Source organism: Pleurodeles waltl, chromosome 6 (assembly GCF_031143425.1).
Source record: "Pleurodeles waltl isolate 20211129_DDA chromosome 6, aPleWal1.hap1.20221129, whole genome shotgun sequence".
NCBI classification, from domain to species: domain Eukaryota; kingdom Metazoa; phylum Chordata; class Amphibia; order Caudata; family Salamandridae; genus Pleurodeles; species Pleurodeles waltl.
Window position 1 is genome coordinate 157,369,934 of NC_090445.1, and position 24,523 is coordinate 157,394,456.

General features: G+C 41.5%; 1 protein-coding gene across 9 annotated transcripts in view; it reads right to left on the bottom strand.

The window, feature by feature from the left end:
* The window catches only part of LOC138299444 (signal transducer and activator of transcription 5B), a 994,326-nt gene that overhangs the window by 478,296 nt on the left and 491,507 nt on the right, over positions 1 to 24,523 (bottom strand). For all 9 annotated transcript variants that reach the window (XM_069237688.1, XM_069237689.1, XM_069237693.1 and 6 more), the window contains one exon: positions 9,817 to 9,882. The gene's annotated coding sequence lies outside the window, so the exon portion shown is untranslated. The remainder of the gene's footprint in view (positions 1 to 9,816; positions 9,883 to 24,523) is intronic.

A 24,523-nucleotide genomic window follows, 5' to 3' on the forward strand; every position in this document is an offset into this window, starting at 1 on the left:
GAACTGGGGAGTGTGTTGACAGAGGAAGCACAGGCATTCAGGGAATCTATTTGGTGAACATTTTACAGTTTGGATGCCTGATTTAGGCCACTAGTTATAACACAGGTTTATACTCCCTTCGTTTTGCCAAATAACTAGGGGCTTTTCAGTGTTTTTGGTTATGATATATAGGCCCCTTTTGGCTTTCGACTTTCTGAACTAGGACACTGAGTTGCATATGTTCTTTTAATGGTTTCTCTTTTAATGGTTGTTTTCATATTTTATTGTAACAATTCATTGTCATGATTATGTAACGTGGGTTACACAACAGAATGTAAATTGATTTCATTCATGATGTTGCTGTTCCTCTGTGACAATTTTATGAAAAATTATAAAAAAATAAAAAAAGATTTGCAAAAATAATGAGGTAAAAAATATGGTGATCACAGTAACTGACTTTTGTGATCACAAATGTAAATCAGTGCTTTTGGTACTGGCATTTGTTTGTTACACATATTGCAGTGGCCTAGCTTTGCAGATATTAAATTGGCACAACCCCTTAGATCTTTGTTAACTTTTAGAAAGTTTTCTGGTCCTAACCACTTATGCCTTTTGCCTGTACGCTGGGTCTCATGACTGAATAGCTCAGCTTGCGTTTGTGTATTCCTTCCAGAGTGTGAAACAATAGGGATTAGGGCTTGCCTCCTGCACACATAAAGGAGCCTGGCACTAGTCTTTTGTCACCCCAGACGTCTTGGAGCCTTGACAGGGGAAAGGAAGAAATTTCCAGAACCAGATGGAGTTAGTATAAGAAATCCCCCCACTTCAAAGGCTTGCACCAGGTATAAATACTGGACCTCCAGAGTCACTCATCAGACCTCTTTTGGACTTTGGACCACCCAGAAGAAGGAATGCCTGGCTGCCTTATTGCTTGAAAAACTGACCTGCTTCTGGAAGGACTGCTCTGCTGGCTGAGGGAAGAAGACTATATCTGCTCTGTGAAATCCGAAAAACCAGAATGACTCCAATGGCTAGCCAACTGGTTTCCTGCAGGGGCTACAGGAAAATGCCATGCTCCAGAGACCACTCATACAACTGTCTAGCTGGCCAGACCCAACTGGACCTGCATGTGCCCTGCTGCTAGCCTCCATTAGAGTGACTCCTGATCCCCAAGAGGTGTCCTCCCACCCCCAAGTACTGGATGTTTGGTTGGATTTAGAGTGTATTCTTCCTCATCCAACTGAGGGTTCCCTCAAAATTAACACAGTGCAACACAACTGGACGTAGCACCTTATATTTCAGTACCTCCCAGCTCCCGGTTAGCGGCCCCATTAGGAACCCACGGAGCACCTCGTATTTCCAGCACATCGAACTTGGACCTGTACTTGGCCCACGCTCCATTGTGGTCGGCCTGAACCTGCAACTCTGTCCCGTCTGGCCGCCCAGATAACCACAGTTGCCACTTTGTGCTTTTTGACACTACCTTTACTTACAACTTTGAAATTATGTATCTCCAGTTCTACAGGTTAGATTTTGTTCGTTTTGGTGTCATTTTATTTATTACAATTTACTCATGTTTCTGAATTGGTATGGGATCTTTCTTTTGTTGTGTTCTCATTTTATTACTATCTGTGTGCTGCATAAATACTTTACACATTGCCTCTATGTTAAGCCTGACTGCATTGTGTAATGCTACTAGAAGGTTCAGCACAGGTTAATTTAGTGACTTTTGTGGCTCACCCTGACAAGTACTGCAGTTTTAAGTCTGAGTGAAGCTTCCACCCATCTCAATCAATAACTCAATTTCTTACAGGACGTAAGTGAATTATATGGCCATACAGGTCAAGTTAATAGTTAACTAAAACATAACAAGGATATATGTCCAATGTCAGCCCAGATTGTCAGAAATGAGGAATGGCTAGCGGCACACCTATTTGTGGTGTACCAGTAAAAAGCCAGTGATTAAAGAGGACATATGACCTTGTTATCACCTAGGGTTTAGGATGGTGACACTTACTGTGACCATATCTGGGGCTGATTTTAGTTGACACTTATGACTGGGATTCTAGGGAAAAGGAAGTAGAGGCTATAGTCAGGATTGTGGATGAAAATGTAGCCAAGACTGTCCTGCTTTTCCCACAATAACTTGAACATAGGTTGTCAAGGGTAATAAGAACAATAGGATGAATGAGAACTTTGAGGGAGACAGTAACAACGTCATCATCAATGTCAATGGCATGTTTAAGTGCAGACCTAGCACTTCTAGGAAGTCAATGAAGCATGCTGCAAAGGTCGAAGGAGTAAGTTCAAAGGTGATGGATTCACAGTAAATATTAAAGAATGGTACCAATAGAGTATAAAGGAATGGAGCAGGCTATTATAGGACAGACGAATAAACAATCCTTAGTGGGGTATGCAAAGGATGTATGGAACTACGAAGTGCAAGAACACAGAACTAACTTGAATTTAAAAGGTGGATGTTGGAAGTATAGTAGATGTGGTAGGGTGATGCTTAGAGATGGGGTGTAGGTTCATTGGTTGTACATCACTATCATAAGGAGTCATTTGAGTGGATGTGAGAGAGGTCTGTCTATGAAGGTTGAAAGGCACAGCAGGCGATGTCTTAAGAGAAGGAAAACGGCATCAAAAGCAGGCAGAATGGTTTGAACAGCTTTTTATTATTACTTTTTAATTGTTTTAAAGACTGATGATCACAGAGGAGTGAGTGCATGCTATTGCTCGCAATGCAAGACTAGTATCAGCAGATATCGGAGATAACACGGCAAAGTAACAGACAGAGAAGGTAGGTAGGTTACCTTGGAAGCCAGATCATGATGTAGAAAATTAGATCTGTTCATGGCAAACAATAAGAAAATAAAAACGGGTGTTCTTTCTAAATTTGTCACAAGTCAATATATTATTTAGCCATAAGTATAGCAATGAAACTAGACATAGAAAGTAACTAATCACCTCACTTTTCTTTTACACCTCAAAGAAAGAATGACATTCTAAAGAATTGAAACCTTATTGGGATTTAGAATTACCACAACATTGGGAATGCTTAGTAATGACTGATGTAACACAGCGAACAAACTACACAGATTAAAGATCCAAGAAAGATATTATGGGCCTCATTACGTTTGACAGACGGTTTAGACCGTCCACCAAACTTCCGAAAGGGAGGTTGTTGCCATAATGACTACCTCCCCACCGGGCCCATCAAGAATATCCCGCTAGGTCAGCGGGCAGAAACCGGAGTTCCCGCCCGCTGGCCTAGTGAGAAACATCTTACAGCATTGTCTCCGGCTCATAATCGAGCTGGCTGCAATGCTGTAAGATCAGCACCCTCGCAATTTTCACTGTCTGCAAGGCAGACAGTGAACACTGCGAGGGTGCTGGCCAGTGGGACCTCTGCACTGCCCATGCCTGCTGCCCTGGAGGATTAGGACTGCCGCAACCGCCGTGATTTTAATATGGCGCTCGTATCTCCATATTGGTGGTGGAGTCTGACTGTCTAGTGACCGCTAGAATCGTAATTTTGGGCCTATGAGTGTACAGTCTGGAGAAGAATAATATGTGACGGAGCCATTTTATTCAGAACAATGCTTGAACAAGGTCATACAATAATCTGTGAGAGGTTAAGCAGAAACTCAAGCGTACAGTTTGTCAAAAGGATGGAGACTGCATTGCTCTTAAATAGACCCAAAAGAAGTATTTGCGGCCAGAGTTATTCTCAGGTGCATTGGGGATTTTAAATTTAGGTTGACTGACTGGCGTATTTTACTCTTTGATGAACCTCACAAGGAGTCATTGAGCACCGAATAATTCTCCGTATCGCAATATTTCAGACCTAAATAATTCTCAATCCATTTCTTCTTCCCCTTTCAGCAGCTAAGCTGCTCTCAGCGCTCACTTTAAAATTAATTGCACACAAAAAGCCTTTGAACCTCAACCGTGGCTCCATGCACTGCAGAAACAACAGAAATTATATCAAAGCATTGCACAGGTATGCAAGAATTTCCATGCCCCACTTTACGCACATCGTGACCAATGACTTCAAAGAGCCTCTACAAACGTTTCAACAAAAATAACGTGTGCATACAAAAATTAGAAGGGGCTGTCCTTATACGAACGCACCTTCAATATTTTAAAAAGTTAAATTTTGCCTAACAATGTGATAGATGACAGCAGAATTATGGTTGAACAGGCTTTACTATTACAGGAAGGAGGATGGCACAGCAATTTCCTTCTCACATGTCAGCAAGCTTTTAAAGAGAAAACTTTTGAACGCTGCCAACTTCCCCCTCTGCTCAACCAAACAAGAGAGAAACAACGTGACACACGTCAGTTCAGTTCCCAGCTGTTCTCTGGGAAACAGCCCACCGTCTGTGAGAGAGAACAAAACAGAATTTGATAGTTATGCATATCATTTCGTGAAAGGTCACCCAAGGCCTGTTTTTAGAAGTGTTATGGCTTACTCGAACAGCCCAAAAATTGTATTACAAAGACGCTGGGATGGTGGGACGATTTTCAGCGGTCCACGCAAACTAAACTTTTTACTGCGGAAACAGTCTACATACACCAAGATGCTTCTTTGCAATACTTTGGTGCCATCCCCACCAGGAGGAATTCCGAGGCTGCTTTCACGTGAGTGAGCGGGCAAACGTAGCTCAATTTGGAAACAAATGCAGGGTCAAAACGTTTTCTTCTTAGAAGCCCATGCTGACGAATGCCACCGTTGCTGAACACAAAGGCTGTCTCGTCTTGCTTCCCGCCTCATACCTCTTTCTTCAGCCACTATCAGCTTCCGTTTTTTTTTAATCTCACTCTTGCATGTTCCTTTTCGTACCCGAAGTCTCCCATTGTCAGTGTTTTTTCAATCTTTTGTTTCTTCCTCCCTTTCCACCTTTCGCTGTCTTGGATTGACAAAATGTAGGATGTCAATGAAGGAACAAGTCTTGCGCCTACACTTGTACTGTTTATTCTACTTTAAGGACCCTTAATAGTTAATAGACGCAAATATTTGACGTTATCGGTGAACATCTTCCTGATCAGGGTCGGTAGTGTATTAGGGACCACTGCGAGCATAAACTTACATGCAGAAAAGCAAACCGGAGTCGTGGCACACGCCAAGGAGACACCTTTCTTGAGCAAGAGAGCTACATGTAAAATTTGATTAGCCCCAGTGTAATCCACAGACTACCTATTAATTTCATTTACAGCTAAAGAACTAAATAGCTCTCTCCAAATCCAAATCATGGGAAACCTCAGTACCTGGTGTCAGTAACAAAATTGCTCCTCAAGCTGTTAATGCTGTAAGTGTACTTAGCCAGTGCCATGCATTCATACATGCCAAGCATACAGTTACTCCCCCTTCGCACATGTGGGTTATCATCCACACCCGTTCCCTCATCAGTAATTCGGACTCGGAGTTGGGTAGGCAGGAGTGTCTTTAGAATAGAAGTGAAAGCTGGGATGGGATTTCAGTCACCATAAGGATGACCTTATCCTATTACATGGCCCTGGCTCTCTCCTGTTTCCTACCAACGGGGAGACCCTCAGGCAAGAACAGGAAGATAAATGGGAAGAGTAGCAAGATAGCATGAGCAACCAAAGTCTTAGTAAGCAGATTTTGCAAGACTTCTTTAGTTTCAGGTTAATATGAATCCTCTAGAGCATACTACCAGCAGAATGCTCTAAGGTAGGCCTTGTATCAGCCCTGCAGCTATTTATAAAAGAAACATGCCTGGAGAATCCAACAGAAATCACTCTTGTTTCAGAAGAATATGCATGGACAGTCATGAGAGGAGTTTTCTCATATTTTTGAATCTACTGTATTGATCTCTTTTCTGGGTTTGCTACTTCCAGAATAGGGCCGTTGGGCTCTGGGTAGTATGGGCATGGCCATAGCCCTTTTCTACTAAGTCAAGTCAGGTTTATATTTGTATGCACGACCTTGTAGGTACACAAGTATTTACATTTGCTCACTGCTGATGTTGAAGCCAGTAGAGCTTTCTGTTTATGGCGATGATGTGGAAACATTTTCCACATAGGTTGCTGCATAGAGGGTTTTTTGTAAACTCAGACACTAATTCAACAGCGGAAGAGTCTCTAAGGCAGAACTACTTGTCATCAGCATACTGGTAAAGGGTGATAGCTTGAATGGGTGTAAATATCTTGCAGAGCTTAATGAAGAAATTAAATATGCTAGAACCTAGGGTGGAAACTTGGGCAACCCCATTTGATAGGGAGATGATGCTTTAAGGAGTTATTTTGATCATCCTGTTGCCTCTAAGAAAGGAATGAGGCAACCAGTTTGAGTGTCAGAGATGCCTATACATATGGTGAGACTGGCAAGCCTTTTGAATAATTTGTGGCAGCATGTAGAGATAAAGTCTGTCAAAAGGTTGAAGAGGACCACATTGCAGGATCCCCCAGCTCTGATCTGTGGAGCATACCACGAAGGACAACAGAGTCACATAATTGGTACTCTGCACAGAGTAAAGAAGTCATGGAGGTAGGCCTGCAGGCATGTGTTGGTCACGGCAATTCTGGAGCTTCTGTGCTGCTGATTTTTGCGAATTTTCCCCAGAAAGGGCTGACTGAATAATGGGAAAATAGTGTACCTGGTTACTTGTTCATTTTTTGATGAAGGTAATACTAGATAGAGGTAGGTTGCCTTGCCTTCTAGCAAGTCTGGTTTTAGAGTGCACCCAGCTGCATCAACAGCAACATTAACTTCAGCCAAAAGCAACTGATCTACCTGTTATCTTGGTGAATATTAGACATGTCAGCACTTGGCGTGGTCCCCCCTGTCTTTTGGCTTCTGACCTCCTGTTTTTGATCCTGTGCTGAATTTTGTTTTTGCTGGCTTTAGGGCCTGTAAATCAAATGCTATTAGTGGGCCTGAAGCACTGATTGTGCCACCCACATGACCTGGACTTCTAATCCATACAAAGTTAGAATCCTTCTGGACTGAGGACATTCTACCAGAAAGAAGATCTGGATGATATAGAAAGGACTGCCACTCTTCCTGGTGCTTTGCTGGCCTGCTGTTTGCTGCTGCTGTCCAGGGAAAGGACTGGACTTTGCTTTCTACATCCTGCTTCCAAAGGTTCTCTAAAGGCTTGGACCGATCTTCCCTCCTGTTAAGAAGTCTCAGGGACATCAAAGACATAATTTGCCAGCACCTAAGCTCCTCTGCGGAGAGTCATGACTTGCCAAGTGGTGCCAAATCCAGTTCCTGGGCCCCAGGGGGTGAGTTCTGGTGTAACCAAGAAGAAACTAGGCACATCGACTCCAGAGCAACTTCGGACCCGGCGCCGCTCCCCGACACCATGCCACCTGCACCGGAACCGCGGTCCCCGCTGAGTGCAACAACCGCAACCTGCAACACAGGCCCAACACTGCCGCAGTACCTCCAAAGTCCCGCCACAGCGAGAGTTCGGAGTGTCGTTCCACCGAGGTCCGTGACACCAGACTCTGACTCCACTGCAGCACCTGTGGCCCCATGGTGTGATCATGACACCACAAAGTCGATGCCCCATGTCTTGGCCTGCTGGATTCATCGACCCCCGCCTTATCGTAAGGAATCAATGCCTCGACACCGGTGTCGCATCACCCCCCCCTGCAACCGTAAAGAACCAACGCCTCCCCTCCCCAGCAGCAAAGAACTGACATCTCACCTCCCCGGTAGCAGTAAGGAACCTGCACTGCACCAGCTCCAGCGATGCCTCACCTCCCGACTCCGTGCAATGTCTGTTTCCTAGTTTTCCAAGATACTGTACCTTAGGTCCTTGGAACTCCGTGACCGGCCTGCACTCCCTCGCGAGTGGTGTTGGACTATTGGAATCAACTCCGCAAGATGTTGTGTTAGCCCCAGTTGGAGCTATTGTGTCTCTAAGCAGGTTATTAAGGTTTAACCTTTGAAAATTTGTATCTTTGCTTGTGTATATTGGATTTTAGTCTTGTACTCAGATAAATATTAGCTATTTTTCTCAACTGGTATGGAGTTATATTGTGTGTGTGTGTGTGTGTGTGTGTGTATGTGTGTATATATTTTTATATTACACATTGCCTCTAAGATAAGCTCCTGCCAAGCTACCAAGGGGGTGAGCAGGTGTTATCTTAGCTGTGTGACTCCCTTACTTTGACTAGAGTAAGGGTTCCTACTTGGACAGGATGCAAACCACTGTCAACTGGAGTCCCCATTTCTAACGGTGAAGAAAACAACTGGATTAAACAGGTTCTGGTATATCCAAGATTTCCATGAATTTGTCAACCTAAATGGCATTCAGTAAGCTGTCAAATCCAACTTAATGAATGCCTTATTAACTAGAATGGTGCTCACAATGTTTTTCCAATAGGAGTGACTAGATCCTTTGCCACCCACCTCTGTAGATGTTTTAGTCTATAATTACTCTCCCAACCCTCTGGGCTCCTCCTCTAACTAATTTTGCTCTTGTATTCTTGACTGGGACAGAAGTATGTCGAACAAACCTTCAGTTCTACTTCTACTTCAACCCTTTGTTGCTACTTCATACCAATGCCTCCTCAATTCTACTCCACTTTTACTCTTTCCTCATCCATCTCCTTTGTATTTTATGGGTTATGTTTTATTATTTATTCTGTTAGTTGTCTGGTGAGAGCTACTGTGATCACTCAACACACCCAATACAACATACACATTGTTAGAAAGCCAGGTCCAACACACATACATATACATTAATGGGCTTTTAAACAGAGCCGTTCAGCAACTGGCTACTATGGGTCATCTGGCTTGAGACACTGGCTCACAGGGATGTCCATCAGTCCACCACACTTTGCAGAAGTGACCAACCGAAAAGTGCCTCTCTTCATTTTCACACACACAAAGGCTGATTGCAACGCTGCACTGCGCTCACCTGTTGCTCTCATTAAGTCAGCCTGCCTTGTATATAGGATCTCAATAGAAAAGAAAAAAGACTACTGCACTATGTACACATTATTTAACTTTCATTTTTGCTACTTTTTCTTTTTTTAGCACTAGCTTTCAATTTCTTATAATTTTAGAATCTGTAGGAAGCTGTTTTGAAATTCATTCTAATTATGAGACAGACAGGTGAATTTGAATGGACCAGTCACGCTAGATGGGCAAGAACTCCCCAAGTCTGAACCTTAAGCACCAATGCCCACAAAATACGTTTTGCAAGTGTGGAAAAATACTATAACAATATCAACACAGCAATAACTAGAGTCAACATTTCTGTCATTTACTTCTTGTAGCATATTTTTGGCAGCCACAGGACATCCAGATTGTCCGAGCAGAAGCTCAAGTTAAAATCTGTGCACAGTGACGAAGGGAATGACCAAAACACGAGCAGCTAATATTTCTTGCGCAAGCAACCTTTTTAGCGTCAAATGCGGCCATTCAGCCAAAAAGGACAGCAGAACACATTTCGCTCTAAAATATAGTGGCAAATGCGGGTTTCACATTTTGAGCAATTATGAATAATTAAGAAAAAACAAATTATGCACCACCTAAGGGTCACTTTTTGGGTGACCAAGTGATTTCTATTGCTATCTGTGACCACAGTTCTAAAAACATCCAAGATTTGCAGCCCCAAATATAAACTACAGTTAGCAAATATGCTGTACAATTATGCAAACATAGAATAGACAGTTGCATTCATACTCAGAACTTGAATTTGCCAAAGTGACCATATGAATATACGCACTTGTAAATGTGTAAATCAAAGTTAGGCCAGGAAAAAGGTTTGAGAAGCAAACTCAATATTTTATATTTTTTCATTTAAAACACAGAAATCGAATAGCTAAGATAAATATTCTTTGTCTTACCTTTCTCACTGGCAACCTGGGCTAGTCTGGGAAAAAGGCAACCTCTGGGGGCAAATTGGCACAGTCCTAAAAAAAAAAAAAACACGGAAATTTTAGCCTCACATAAGCTCACAGCACGTTTGATTACTAGCACACGATCATTATATTGTTTCAGATCTGATCCAAAGTTTTCATCAGTTTAAGCAACCCAAAAGCTGTAATTTGTGTTGGAATCATTAACCAGGGTATTAGGAAAGAGGGACCAGTAAAACTAGATGGAAAAAATAACTGTTTGCCCTTTGTTAGAACTGTATTTTATTTAACTGAATGCTACCATACAAGTATAAAGTGAAGCTTTTACAAGGAAGACAGACGTGTGAAGGATTAAAATTGGTCTAGGAAATATCTAGAAACGGAACAAAGGACTCTATGGGGTTGTGTGGCAACAACAACATAACGGTGAGACATCCATTTTATTGAAATGCACACTTGTGTGAAAGTCTATTTCATTGTTTCTGCCCACATAGTTTCAACAGTTCTTCTCTGGGCCTTGGAAATGAAAGAAAGGGTGAAATTTTCAAAAACTAGGACTTGCCACCTCTCTCTAGCACAAACACCAGCCTTTCAAATTCGGAAAGACCAATGAAGAACGCACCACTGATGTGACAGTTTCTTTACATTTATGACATCAGTTTATGTGGTATACTATCGTAATATACACAATGAAAAACATCAATTTGTTATGCTCATGTAACCAAAAATGCTAAAACCTACATATCAAATAATATAGTGAGATGACTGGATCACAAAAACTATGATCTGAAAGAATATCATATGTATTCCCTATTTTCACACCGAAATCAGTTAAGAAGATTGCTAGTTGCTCGAAGTGTGAAAACGTCTGTATTTCTGCTAATTTCGAGCGCGTTCACAGATGGCAGATATTTTACGTCAGTCAGTCTTACAATCCAACTATAATAGAGAGAAACAAACCGCTAAAAACAGTAATTCTTCAATAAGTGGTTTCAATTTAAATTTTCTTTGTGAGTCTTGACGAAGACATCACATGCAAGTCCTTTTGTTTTTTAACAATGGCATGGAGACCGCTATTGTTTACCTATGGTTTGCTTCATTGTCACTCTTGTTTGCTTGCATCTTATGGGTCAGGTGCCGAAGGTTTCCTTTCTCCTCATGTCTATGTCCCTCCCCAGGAGCATAGAAGCATTACGCGTGTCACTTCCACTGCTCATTTTTTTGGGTGCTTCTTTTTCTTTGAGTTTAAGCACTCTAGGAGAGTCCATAGCTCTCACCTGACTACCTCATGCACTTCTCTCCCGTCTGTGTCCCTCCCACCGTTCCTCCGCTGTCTGTCTGCTTGCCCCCAGCACCTTCCTCCCACCCTCCATCAGCCTTCCCTCCGTTGTCTTTGCTGCCCCACCTGCCCTTCTGTGTGGTTCTTGTCACCTGCCCTCCCTCCATTGTTCACACTGCCCTCCACTGAGCCCCCAAACATGGAGAAAAACAATGGCAAAGTCAATACTACTCGTAGGCAAGACCTACTGAATTCACCATTTCTTGTTTTTCATACTTCCCAATTCACATTTATGTCAATATTTTGTTTTCCATACACTTTATAAATGTTACCATTTTAGACCAGTATTAATTTCAGACCCTGACTCACATGTTTGTCCTCCTCCAACTCATTCCCAAGCAGGGTGTTAGATCCTTCCTTGCTATCGCCCCTATTACAACAGATCACAAATATACTGTTTATTTCCCAGAGCACTAGCCATGTATAAACTGAATCCAACATTGTTAATCTTCTTTACCATAATTTAACACTTTTGTAGTGTCTATCTAGTCAGCTAATAATAAAATGAAAGAATGACATTTTCTTGACTGTAGTAACTTCAAGCAAAGCAAAACACAAATGATGAAGGGTGATACCCTGAAACCGGTTCCAGGATGCTTGTTTCTGGTCCAGGGAGGACCTGGCCTGACAGTTCGGGCTGGACTGTTTCCATGGGGAAGAGGGTCAAGACTGATTTGCATATGGCTGGGTCCAAAGAGGAATGGCATGACAAGCAAAAAAACTGATGGATTAAACCCAGATCTGTGACTGGGGGTGAATATTTGATTTGCTCTGCATTCCGTCCATCATCTGTTGTTTTTGCTTTTGTCACCCCAAGTGGGAAGGGTATGCCCAGACGTGGGTCCCATGCTTGCTATGCCACTAGATTCAAGCCAGCCTGGCTGACGAAGGGTGATACCCTGAAACCGGTCCCAGGATGCTTGTTTCTGGTCCAGGGAGGACCTGGCCTGGCAGTTCGGGCTGGACTGTTTCCCTGGGGAACAGGGTCAAGACTGATTTGCATATGGCAGGGTCCAAAGAGGAATGGCATGACAAGCAAAAAAACTGATGGATTAAACCCAGATCTGTGACTGGGGGTGAATGTTTGATTTGCTCTGCATTCCGTCCATCATCTGTTTTTGCTTTTGTAGTAACTTCAAGGCCAGCGTCTCAGTTTCTAAAGCTAGATTCTGAAGGGTTTGTTTGAGAAGGGCTAACAATGAGACGGTCCTGAAATCTACTATAAGGTAGGATGTGAGTTGATGAAGAAGAATGGGCTTCGGGATACAATACTGGTTTGAGGGGGCTCTTTAATGTTAGACAGTAACATTTCATGCCTCTGTTAGGTCACCAAGGAGATTGTGGGACTCAATGTAAGCATTCAGTTGTTTTGCAGCCTTGTACCCTACACCACTAAGCGTGTTTGGTAGTTTAGAGATGGGCCTGTATTTAGTTAAGATACTTTGGGCCTGCAATTCAGGAAGGATTTATTCTTGTGCACTTGAGAGTGTAGGAATCAGCATCTTGATGTTTTTTTTTTTCCCCTCATAGGTCCCACGTGGCGTCCGCAGGGCAAGTGAACCTCGCATTACAGTAAAAAAAAAAACTTAAAATATCAAAGAACAATGTGTTGAGGTTTGGAATATGCCTCACAGTTAAACAGTTTACATTCAATAGCTTGCCTTAGTTGTTCTTGTTAATCTAAAGACAAGTCACACATCAGCAGGTTTTGGGGAGCACAGCGAAAAGAGGTAGGGCCAGGATGAGGATTTTCCCAAGCAGTTACTATCACTTAACACAGTTGATGCTGATGTATATTAAAGATTAAGCAACCAGGCGAGACCTCTAGCACCAACATCACAATCAGTTTGATGTCAGGAATAAACTAAACTGACAGCAAAGTTAGGACAGTGCCTGATCCCTCTTTTTATCCAGCTTTACCAGTTCAGGAAGTGAAGAAGGAATCATTTTTTTTTTTTTTTACATTTACGTTCAAATCATGTTTGGTGGTTGACTCGTTAATCAAGCTTGGTCTGTTCCCCTTGACTCAGTTTGCTCTCTTTCAGCACACTGTCTTCATATATGACATACCCAAACAACTGAATGTTATGGAAGCAATAATGTTTTTAATTCTATTGTTTTATGCAAGCACATAAGAATGTGTGTGGGTAATTTAAAATACTCACATTAAGTAGAAATAGAAAACCGATAAATAAAAACACATAAATGGCACGAGACAGAAAAAGGTGGATATACTTTAGAATTAAACACAACCCAGTGGGACCAACAACAATGAGAAAACTCCATTAAAACCTGGTGTCCAATTTCACTACAGCAACTGGAAATAATCTCAAAATATAATTTAACCTTTTTCCATTACAAATTCAAGCCCTGCTTCAGCATTTTCATTTAAAGAAATGTATTATTTAGAACGTTTAGTACATGCCATAATTCAAATAAAAAACAATAACTTCAAGACCCACAAACACCGAAGACATATGATTAAGCAAATATACATCCCTCACGATGGTACACCATAACAAATATTAGTTTAAAACTGTGAACAACATCCATTCCTTTAGTAATTTGTCACAACCATCATCAGTAGAAAAAACTGCAGTTGGGATTCCAAAATGGTAAACTCCTAATTTAGAAGACGGTTTATTAGAAAATATCAAAGCTTCCAGGGGTTGAGCAGAAATTTACTACAATCACATATTCAAATCTGTTTTAAAAAGCATATTTGCTAGCTCGAAAAAAAGGCTTTGTTCTGTTTTTTCATAAACCATATTTTATTTCTTTTCTCTAAAAAACACAACACAGCAGTATAACCGTGCATCAGTCAAAGATCACAAGCAGCACTGATTTTGCATGCAGCTATTTAGGAAATAAGTCTCTGATTAGTCACTTTAAATGCCAAGACACTCCCCCACACGCCCCTAAATCTTCTGATACTTACGCAGGCCCCCCTTGACATCGTAGATGAGTTCCTCAAACTCTGCATATCTGTCCATAGTGCTCAGTCATTCTTCCAACGGGAGTGCAGCAATCTACTGCTTTGCCACAACAGTTCATATGCCCACGAAGGTCTGTTCTCCTGACTGCCCTCAAAGTCATCCATTATTCCCAGGAGGCCAGGAGGCAAAGGACAATGACCACTAAGTAGCAATGACCAGGAAATTCCATACTACATGGAAAAGGGTCCCAACATCCACGACCCTGCCAATCTGCTACAGTCTTTCCAGAGTAAAGTAGGTCATTGGAGGGATTTGAGCCGTATGCCTCTCAGCCCAAGTCCTCTAAAGGGCAAGCCTAGCATTCGTCTGATCATTCTCATCCATTGGCCCACCCCTCTGTCATTCTCTGCAGCAAGAAGCTAGAGGAAGGTGTTGAGTAACCTCTACAGGCATTTCAGCTGTGTTCTATATGGCTCTAAATATTTCTCTTTCCTCTCTGAAATTCAGAGGTCTCCAATGAAACCCATCGCATTCCATTCCTTAAGCTTCTAAAAATATCCTCCACCACTTCTGTGAACGCGACTTGTTTAATATCAATCTTAAGACCTTTAAGATGTAGAGGGCAGTTCCACTGAAGTAAGGACCTTATGATCCGACTACATCATTAACAGCTTTATCCTCGTACACTACTGTCATTGTTTTCTGCACATATATCTGAAGTTGCTGCAACCTGCATGCCGGCTAACAGAAAAATATTTTACTACTTGCTGGTACAACAATGATTATGAATCAGTGGTCCACCTATACCAAAAAAAGGCAGACAAGATTTTTTTGTTTGTTGCGTTCCCCCACTCAGGGAAGTGGCTAGTGGAGCCTTGCAATTATTAAAATGTGAGACCAAATTAAAGGACTTTAACCTAATAATGGCACGCAGCCACCTCGAATCTCAGGTATCTTCGAGTTTTAAATGAATGGAGATATCAAAATATGCTTCTCGGAGGTCTAGAGTTGACATTACGTCCCCCCTGTTTAATAGCTGGACTATTTACTGTAAGGTAACCATGCTGAAGTATTGTATTTTTCAGGAACTCGTTCAGTTGTTGCAAATGAAGGGACTTGTCTTCATTACCCTGACTTTTTCACGATGAGGAAAAAATTGAAATCACAACCTGTGTTTTGATGAAGAACTTCCTCTACAGTCTCCTTCTGTCGGAGCGGAATAATCTCTTCTTTTAAGACGAAGATGTTGATGTGACCCCGTACAAGGTGGATTTCGCAAAGGTTTTGGAAGGAATTCCTGGCTATAATGAATTAAATCCAGCACCCAATGATCTGTAGCTAGGGAATTCCAGCTGCCAAAATAATTTTAATGACATTTGACCCCCAAGTAAGATGTGGGGGTGAAAAGTACCTGAAAGCTGTCACTGGTGCCTTGATGATTCTTGAGCCTTACTGAAAGCTGCAGGCCTTTTTCAGGGGGTTTGTCTAGACAAAGCTGCAACAGGTCTCCGCTGTTATTGTGAGAACTGTTGGCAATAACCCTGTTGTAAATGAAGGTAGGGTTGATATCTGTGTGGTTGAAAATGTCCTCTCTATGAGAAATGCCGCTACCTTCCACTAGTGTCACCAAAGAGTTGGTAACAACACTATTGTAACACTCCCAACGATCTTGCAGTCTCTATATCCGATTTAATGGATTGGAAGGCATTGTCAACATGCTCAACAAACAGATTATCACCATTAGATGCCATATCCAATTTTTTTGCCTGAACTTCTTCTAGGAAAGAAGTTGCTCTGATCCATCCATGGCCACCTCAGCAATCTGTCTAAAACAGCTAACGGCAATATCAATAGTTTCAGCTGACTGCTAGGAAAGAAGTTGCTTTGAGCCATCCTTAGTCGACTCAGCAATCTGACTAAAACAGTTAGAGGCAATATACATTGTCAAATCAATAGTATCAGCTGACATTTTCTCACCCTTTTTGCATATCTTCTGGTAATAAATCAAATTAGGCTCCCTGATCCAAACACATTTGACTGTTGTACAGGCCTAGAACAGCTAAATCATTAGATGCTTAATGGTCATAGTTGCCATCGCAAAGAATCTCTTCCCTACGTTATCTAAAGTCTACCCTCCTTGTCAGGTGGTGTAATGCAAGGAGTGGTAGAATTCCTGGAGCTTCTTTAAGAAGCGTGCTTGACCTCCGAGTCCAAGTATGAATGACCAATAAGAGAAGTTGTGAGGCCTTATATTTTTATCTAGGCAAGGTACTATTGAAGCCAAACTGTAGGGCTTTTTCATGAGCATCATGTCTTTGGTCCATATGTTATATACTACGGGTATAGCCTTTACCGAATTTCTTGCTGACTACTTAAAATCATATAGGAAGCAGTCGATCTGCTTAATAGGAAATCAAATCTCTCTCCAGAAGATTGTGAAAGCCTCCAATGTCATCTGGATGGAAATTAGCAGCTGGTGGAGTAAGAGAAGTTGAATGCGGTGCAATGTAGTAGTTCCATTCTTCCCCAGTGCCAGATGGCTCATTTTTGGTAATCCTACCCTCCCCTGGTTGTTCTTTATCATCATCCACGTAATCCTTGTGGACTGCAATGGGTGCCAAGATTCTAGGTGGCACAAATTATCTCTGTTGCACAACTGGGCCAATCACCTGATGGAGTAAACAAGGAGTGAGAGGGGAAGGTGTGTGATGAGCAGGTGTGAATTGTGGTAGTTGCAGAGAATTATCTGATTCAGGAAACCTTTGATAATTATCCGCCAGCTTTGGTGAAGGTCAGTTATCAAGGCTGGTGAAACCTGCATCATGGGTTCCTGGTAGTGGCACTGATCATCAGATGTTCCATCAAATTGGTATTACTCATAAAAGGTCTCGAAGGATCTTGCCTTCACCGGAGGTCTATCCTGGTATGGATATTTTCCTTCTAGACGTTCATTGTTATCATCCTCTTTGCACTTTAAATGGAGTTGTGTGGGATGGTATGTGGTGCCAAAAGAGCCATCAGCATCAGTTTCCTCCACTTAAAATAGATGTGCTGGTGAAAAAGGAGAGACTTCAGTTAGAGAAGTCTGGTCGAATCGAAACTGAAATATCTTCTTAAGCGATGTGGGTAACCTTAGCTTGTCACGTTGATGGGCATGTCGACTGAGCTGTCAACGATGCCCACTGTGTTTGCAGAAGGTGTTATTGTTGCCGTCAACAACACTGAGCCTGTAGGTGTAACAGTAGTCAACGGTTTTGTCGACGCTGTTGCCATGATTGATGTGGATCGCGATGATGAAGTTGTCATCAGTACTTCGAAGACACTTGCTTCATCGACGATGGGTCAGTCAATGTATTGTTTCTTATATGTCTCAAATATAAGAGCAACCCAAATGTCCATGTGAAGATGGATATCAAGCTTAAACTTAAAGCAGGCGTTCGCATGGAACTCATGCGAATAGACAATGTAATGGGACAGAAAATAATTGACAAGAATCAATCTGAAACAGTACATATGAGTGAAAACCAGTATGACATCAGAGCAGTAAATTAACCCAAAATTAATTTTATTTTAAACACAAAATGCCGAAGAAAGGTTACACAGTTTTGCGATAAGTGACAAATGGATTTTGAGAAGCCCCAAAGTGACAAAACCATAACTGACAAGAAAGAGTGGTGACAAAATATGTGAAAATAAATGGTGCATTGTTATGAAACAGACAGCTTTAGACACTGGATAAGTATGAGTGGTACTCTAGGGAAGTTCCATCTTGATATTTTGTAACAAGAGGTCTGTCTGTGATGGTGTCAATGGCGTTTCGACACTACAAGGGGTATGAAGGTCACATCAGAACTGGGGAATGACGATATAAGGAGAATTAGCATGTGGGCTAAGCAATGGAAGTAAAGGTAAATGAGGAAAATAATAAATATACATACTGGTATGTTGGAAAATCAGAGCCTGTGTAGAGATAGTCACTCAAGGACTGCCAGAAAGTGTTGCAGATAATAAGGCCCAGTGGGGTACTTATAGGGGGTGTAATCATATGTACAGCATTCACGATGAAGTTAAGCAGGAGGCCACTAGCATGGACAAATTAAAAGTGCAGGTAGTGCTTACCCAGGGACACTACTCATTGATGAAGGGAAGATGCCTTATGATTAATTATCAGCGAGGTGCAAGGGTAAAAATATATATATACACATACTCACGGGTCTCAGCCTAAAGGTGTGGGTGGCAAAAGGGAATAGAGATTGAGAAACAGCTCAACAAGGTTTGAATAAAAGAACTGCCAACACAGATAAAAGTTCACTCAGTAGCATCGAGCATCTTTTAACTCAAGCTTACCAAGAGTTAAAAGATGCTCGATCCAGCCAGAGGCCCCAAGAAGAGAGAAAGAATCAGGCCAGCTTGAACAGCCTGAAGCGTGTCAGGAAAGGCAAAGTTCCGATTGGAGGATTGCCAGCGGCAAACTGGTAGCCAATCGTCAGTGTCTTCCCACTGGGACTACAGATATGGCGCTGGGCACCAAAGTGAGACTTCAGCTGCATTGCAACCAGATGGAAGGGGAGGCGTGGCCAGGCAGATGGGCCTGTGGGGGTGTTGTGTTGTTACAGTGAGCTGTGGGTTACACGTACACATCAGATAATTGCTGCGTGGCATGTATAGTATATTGAGACAAATGCTAACAGCATTGCCATAGTGAGCCATAGTTACACAGACATGTCAGATAATTGCTGGGAGGCCTGTATAGTATATGGACATAATTACTAACAGGGTATAGATGTCTGAAGCCCTTTGTAAATTGGAGCCAACAATAAAAAAAGAATTTTAAAAAACAATAGCGCTACACAACACAAGAGTGGGGGACAAATTTAAAATATACGCTTAACACTAAAGGACAGTATGATAGTGAAGATGAAATGGGCAGAATGATATTTAGAACAGGATTAAGGAAACTAGTCTCAATGAATAGTCTGAAGGTGTACGCAGGAATCTGTACAAAAGGAGACGATTCTCCGAGGAAGGGCAGGGGGTCGGGTAGCTTGGGGGGCTGGAGGCACGTTCGCATAGGTAGTATCATATTTAAGAGGCTCCTATTCGGGGAACAAAGCAAACCCAATGTTGCACTAACAATTTCATATTTGAAAGGCAGGTAATAGGGAGAAATCATTCCTAATATCCCTAACAATTAACACATGTCTGCAGCCCTCCAGACAAGGAGCAGAGAAAAGCAATAATGGTGCTAACCAAGTGTGTGCAGGTTGTGACGGTAATAATGTAAAGACAGTAATGAATTAACACCGAATCAGGTCAAGAGTAAAATCAATTGCCACATGTGAGTAGGCCAAGGGATGAATTGGCAAGATGGCTTAAGCATGTCAGCGCAGCAGGTCAGGCTCAATGATTCCAAGGGTTATCCATAATTACATATAAAATACATATAAAATCATAAATACATATGAGGAACATAAACAAAATGAATACAAGTCAACAATAGATCAAGGAGGGAAATTTTATGCCAGAGGATATGAAAAACAGAACAGAAAGAGGCTTGATCTCACCGTCAATTGGCCATTTGGAAAACATAGAAAAATGTGAGTATTGGCGCCAGAGCAAAATTTGGTTTATGAGTGTAATGAATTTGTGCCACTCCTCCATAGATTTAAGTCTTTTTTTTTTTAAAGAGTCACATTTGTCAATCCATTTATACTCCAAGCGCTGCAGAGTGTATGCTGTGTCTCCACCTCTAAGAGATGGAAGGGCCATCTCGATTACTTGCCATCTCAGGTCCTCTGCAGAGTGATGCTTTGCCAAGTAGGGTTGAATACCACAGAGGATGCAGATTTTGTGCTGGCCAATCGTGGCCTTAACCTGTTGGGAAGTCTGCTTAATTTAGATCGATTGCATGGGCAGAAAATACAGTAGATCACATTGCTGGATGAACAGGTAGTGTGCTGTTGTAGAGATATCTGTATCATGCCATGTTTGAAAAACGTAATGTTTTGTGTGAACTGGCATGCAACGCAGTTGCCAAATTTAAAGTGGCCCTTGATAGGGTCTAAACTTCATTAGGATAGAATTGTTTCCTGTTGTTTAGAGAGACTGGAATGAGAATGGACCCAGTGATCCCCGAAGTTTTTACCTTTTTTTATAGGAAAAAGTTGAAGTTCTTTGAAACACTCCATGTTTTTCAGAACAGACCAGTGTTTTTTGCTGGTTTTAACTATTTTATTAGTATCCGCGTAAAAAGTGTTAACACAAGTAATCTTATCTGATGATGGCTTTTCAAAGGTCTGCAGTATGGCCTCTCTCGTGCTATACCCTGCCCTTTTCATAAAGGTTTTAAGACATTTGGGATAACCCCTCTCTTGTAGTTTTTTACTCAATAACGGGACGAGACAGGAAAGCCATCCTTGAGTGCTCGTGGGTGGAAATTTTATACTGTAGAAGGGTGTTGCACTTTGAGTTTCCTGTATAAGGAAACAATGAGGTTGTTTTCATTGTTTTTAATCTCTAGACCAAGGAAGGGATATGCTATGGTGATCAATATTGTGAGTGAGTTTCAGATAAGGAGTGGCAACTATTCAAATATTGTATGAACAGTGCCAATATGTCAGTGGGGCACTTCCAGATCATAAAGATATCATCAATATATATTTTCCAGCAGCAAATGTGGTTGAAAAAGAGGTTATCACCTGTGGTAACAAAGTCAAGTTCAAACTGCCCTACACAGAGATTAGCCAGATTAGGTGCCAAAAATAGCTCCTGTAGATGTACCGGAGCATTGCTTATAGTATTTATTCCCATACATGAAGGAGTTGGCAGTGAGAGCAATTTCAAGGAGGTCCACGATAAAGTTGGTAGGGACATGATATGGGACAGGTTGTCAGTCAAGGACCTGTCTCATCACCTCTATACATTCCCTCTGAGGTGTGCTGGTACATAGTGACACTGTGTCTAGGGTCGCCAGCAGTTCTTGTGCGGGGTCAAATTCTAACCCTCCAATGAGGTAAATTATATACGTACTATTGTCTCACATAGGTATCTAAAAGGGGAACTCAATCTTTAAAGAAAATGTTTTCGTATTACCCTATGGGCTCTAGGATAGAGTCACAGACCGACAGGATGGGTCTGTTAGAAGGTGGGTTAGCATCTTTGAAAATCTTTGGAAGGGTATACAATACAGATATCATCTGTGATTTTTACTGAGGAACTCAAATTCTTGCTGTGTCAGTATGACCCCCCTCAATGTCATGAGTGGTGCACTGAGGTATCTTGCGCTTGATGACAGGTCACAGGTGGTGGCTTGCGGTATCTTGATTTTTATACCACTAAGGCGGTTAACAGATATTTAGGTGCAATGATTGTGGTTGCTAAGTTGTCTCATGTTTTCCTAATTATCTGTCCTGCATCACAATGCCTCCTAATATTTCAGGAGGCATCATAGCATTCTGAGGAATAAATGAAGATGGAGGTTTAAGTAAAGATACTGAAGAAGTAGGGGAATATTTCTAACATGGAAGACATGTTTGAGTCTGATTTTCCAAAATTATCTCTGAAGTTCGGATTGCAATCTGAAAAAATGCTGTTTCTTCTGTTATGAGAAAGGAGAGTTCCTCACTAAGTAAAATGATCTCTTCAGAGGATAGTAAGTAGTTGGATAAATTGAAGATGGGAATGCATTGTGAGATGGGTGGAGTAGTGGAAAGAAGGAATATATCCTCAGTGTGCACAGTCATGGGGTCATTGCTCTATGAAGTGGTAGGCACCCTATTGTTAATATGTTTGTGGTTTACTGACCTTACGGGCCCCAATTGTACATCCTGTGATTTTGGCGATTGCCTGGGTACTGATTCCATGGTCTCCCTTCAAGCTGAAGTAGACAGCTTCCTCATAGATGGAGATTTGGTGATTTTTTCTTGCTGTTTTTCATCAGAAACATAACTAGAATTATTCTTTCTCTGACATCTCTAAGTCGAAGAGGTTGAATTTTTCTTTGATGTTACTGGCTGTTTCTCTGCCACTAAAATACTATAAGAACTGTCTTGCCTTTGGTTTCAAAAAAATTTTTGAGGACTTTTGAGAGGAGTCTTTTTCCTGATATCTTTTATGGTTGTTCTTCTGAGAAGATATTCCCTTAACTTCATCATCAAAGATAAGGGATTTTCAATAACCTTCCTTTTTTTGTAGCCACAGGACAAGTCTGGCTTACCCGTCCTTCAAGGTTGTGGCAGTAAAGGGGCAACACTTTTCATAGTATTTAGACTTATAGTGAGGGAGAAGGCAATATAGGCGTTCTTAGTGAGGATCCACAGAGAATATACCAAGATGTCCACATAAGATGCCTCTGACATAATTTTGAATGTGGAATTCAACAGCTAAGATGTTACTTCAAGATAGCGGACAAATGAAACCCAGTGGGATGTCAAATGTCTAAGACTTTCAGCAGAAACACCGAAGAACTGCTCACAGCTCAGCAAGACTTCCTTTACACGACACGCAGTAAGAAACATGAGGTATGATGACCCGTGGGGGGGGGATGAGTGCTTCAGGAGCTGCTTCCTGATTGGCTGAAGTCTGGTTCTTATTAAAACAATGTGCATCGGTTAACAAAGTCACTTACCTAAGCTTCAATATACAATGCTTTACACTACTTATTGTAATTGCCATGGGACTCCCACCTTGACAACGCAGAAGATTCAAGCCTCTGACTCAATGAAAGATTCAATACTGGAGAGTATGCATAAAACAGTCTGAACTGAGTTGAAAGTCATGTTAGGAATATAAGAGGGTTTAGGCCACTCCCAACACTTTGGTAGAAAAAGAGATAATGGAGGATAGCAGAGGTAAGTAATATTATTCTAGTTAATATCTATTTTTTATTCCCAATTGCGCAGTCTCCTACCTCCTGCTTGTCACTGTGCAGAAAGCAACAGAAGACTGCAGGGTTGGGAGAACTCACTGCAGGACAGAGGCCGACACAGCGTAGTAAGGCAAGGCTTCATGCTACTTCCAGTAGCATCTCTATCTCTATACAAGTCCACCAGGCATCTATTTACTATTTGCCAACATTGCAATATTTCTTTTGAGGGCGTCCGTTTCTTGGAATATTGTGTTAAAAGGGGTCTAGAAGTAAATGTAAAAAAAACACAAAAACACAAAGGTTTGGCTTAAGTGCCCCCCTAGCAAAACAACTTCTTTATTTTTCAGCAAGACAATGAAGCAAGTTGTCTGCAGAGCATGTTGGGCCCTGTCTAGATGTATAGGCTTAGAATCAAAGCCAGCCCAGAATGGTCTTGGAAAGTGCTGTAAGACCCAGCCTCAACACCTGGCAGGACAGAGAAGAAGGTGGTCTTTTCTGAATTCCATACATTCATCATATTCTCCAAAAAAATGACAATCCAGACATTGCAAGCTTTTTTTTTTTTTTTTTAAGTAAGCAACATTTTTTTCAAGATTCCATTGATTGTCAGACTCGGTTAAAACATTGTGCTTTTCTGTAATTAAACACTAGCAAGAAAATTGTTTCATACTGCTGTGGAACAAGGACTTGCCACAAAAGTAGGGTTGGCTGGCATATGCTCAGTTGATTAACGCTTTTCACAGAACAAAGATGATTAGATGAAATCCTCAATATATGTTTTATAGCTGGGGTTAAAGAAATAGGTGTCTAAAACGAATACCTATGCAAACAAACTAATTGAAACACCATAAATAATTTGGCCAATCAATGGGTAAAGGAGACAGGGATTTGTAATATAAAACAATTATGGAAAAGCACCAATACATTGGATTGTATTACACGCAGATGAGCCAACTGTCTTCATAAGCAATTTTTCTGGAAGTGGATGCTATAAAACACCAGTTTTTTTGCTTTGCCCAAAGTGCGAGCTAGACAGGATTTATAATACCCAAGATGCCAGAATGATCCACTGGATGATTACAAATATATGGCAGGCTTGCCCAAAACTATGCGATTTTTGGGCAAAAAAATTTGATTCACAAAGATCACTTATCTGTGCCAACTACAGTTCTATCGGGATAAGCACAAAGGTAAACTGACCAGTAAGAAAACAGAACATTTTTTTTATAGCAATGTTAACAACTAAGGGCCTGATTTAGAGTTCGGCTGAGCGGTTACAGATAGCCTGTACGCCAACAGATAAATCCCATTATATCCTATGATTTAGAGTTTGTGGGAGTTGATTTAGAGTTTGTCAGAAGGGTTACTCTGTCACAACGGTGACAGATATCCTGTCCGCCGAAATATAAATCCTATTATATCTTATGGGATTTATATTTCGGCGGACGGATATCTGTCACCGTTGTGATGGGATAACCACCCCCCTCTCCCAAACTCTAACTCAGGCCCTAAGTCAACTATCACTATGCACTGAAAGTCACCTAGAACCCGGTA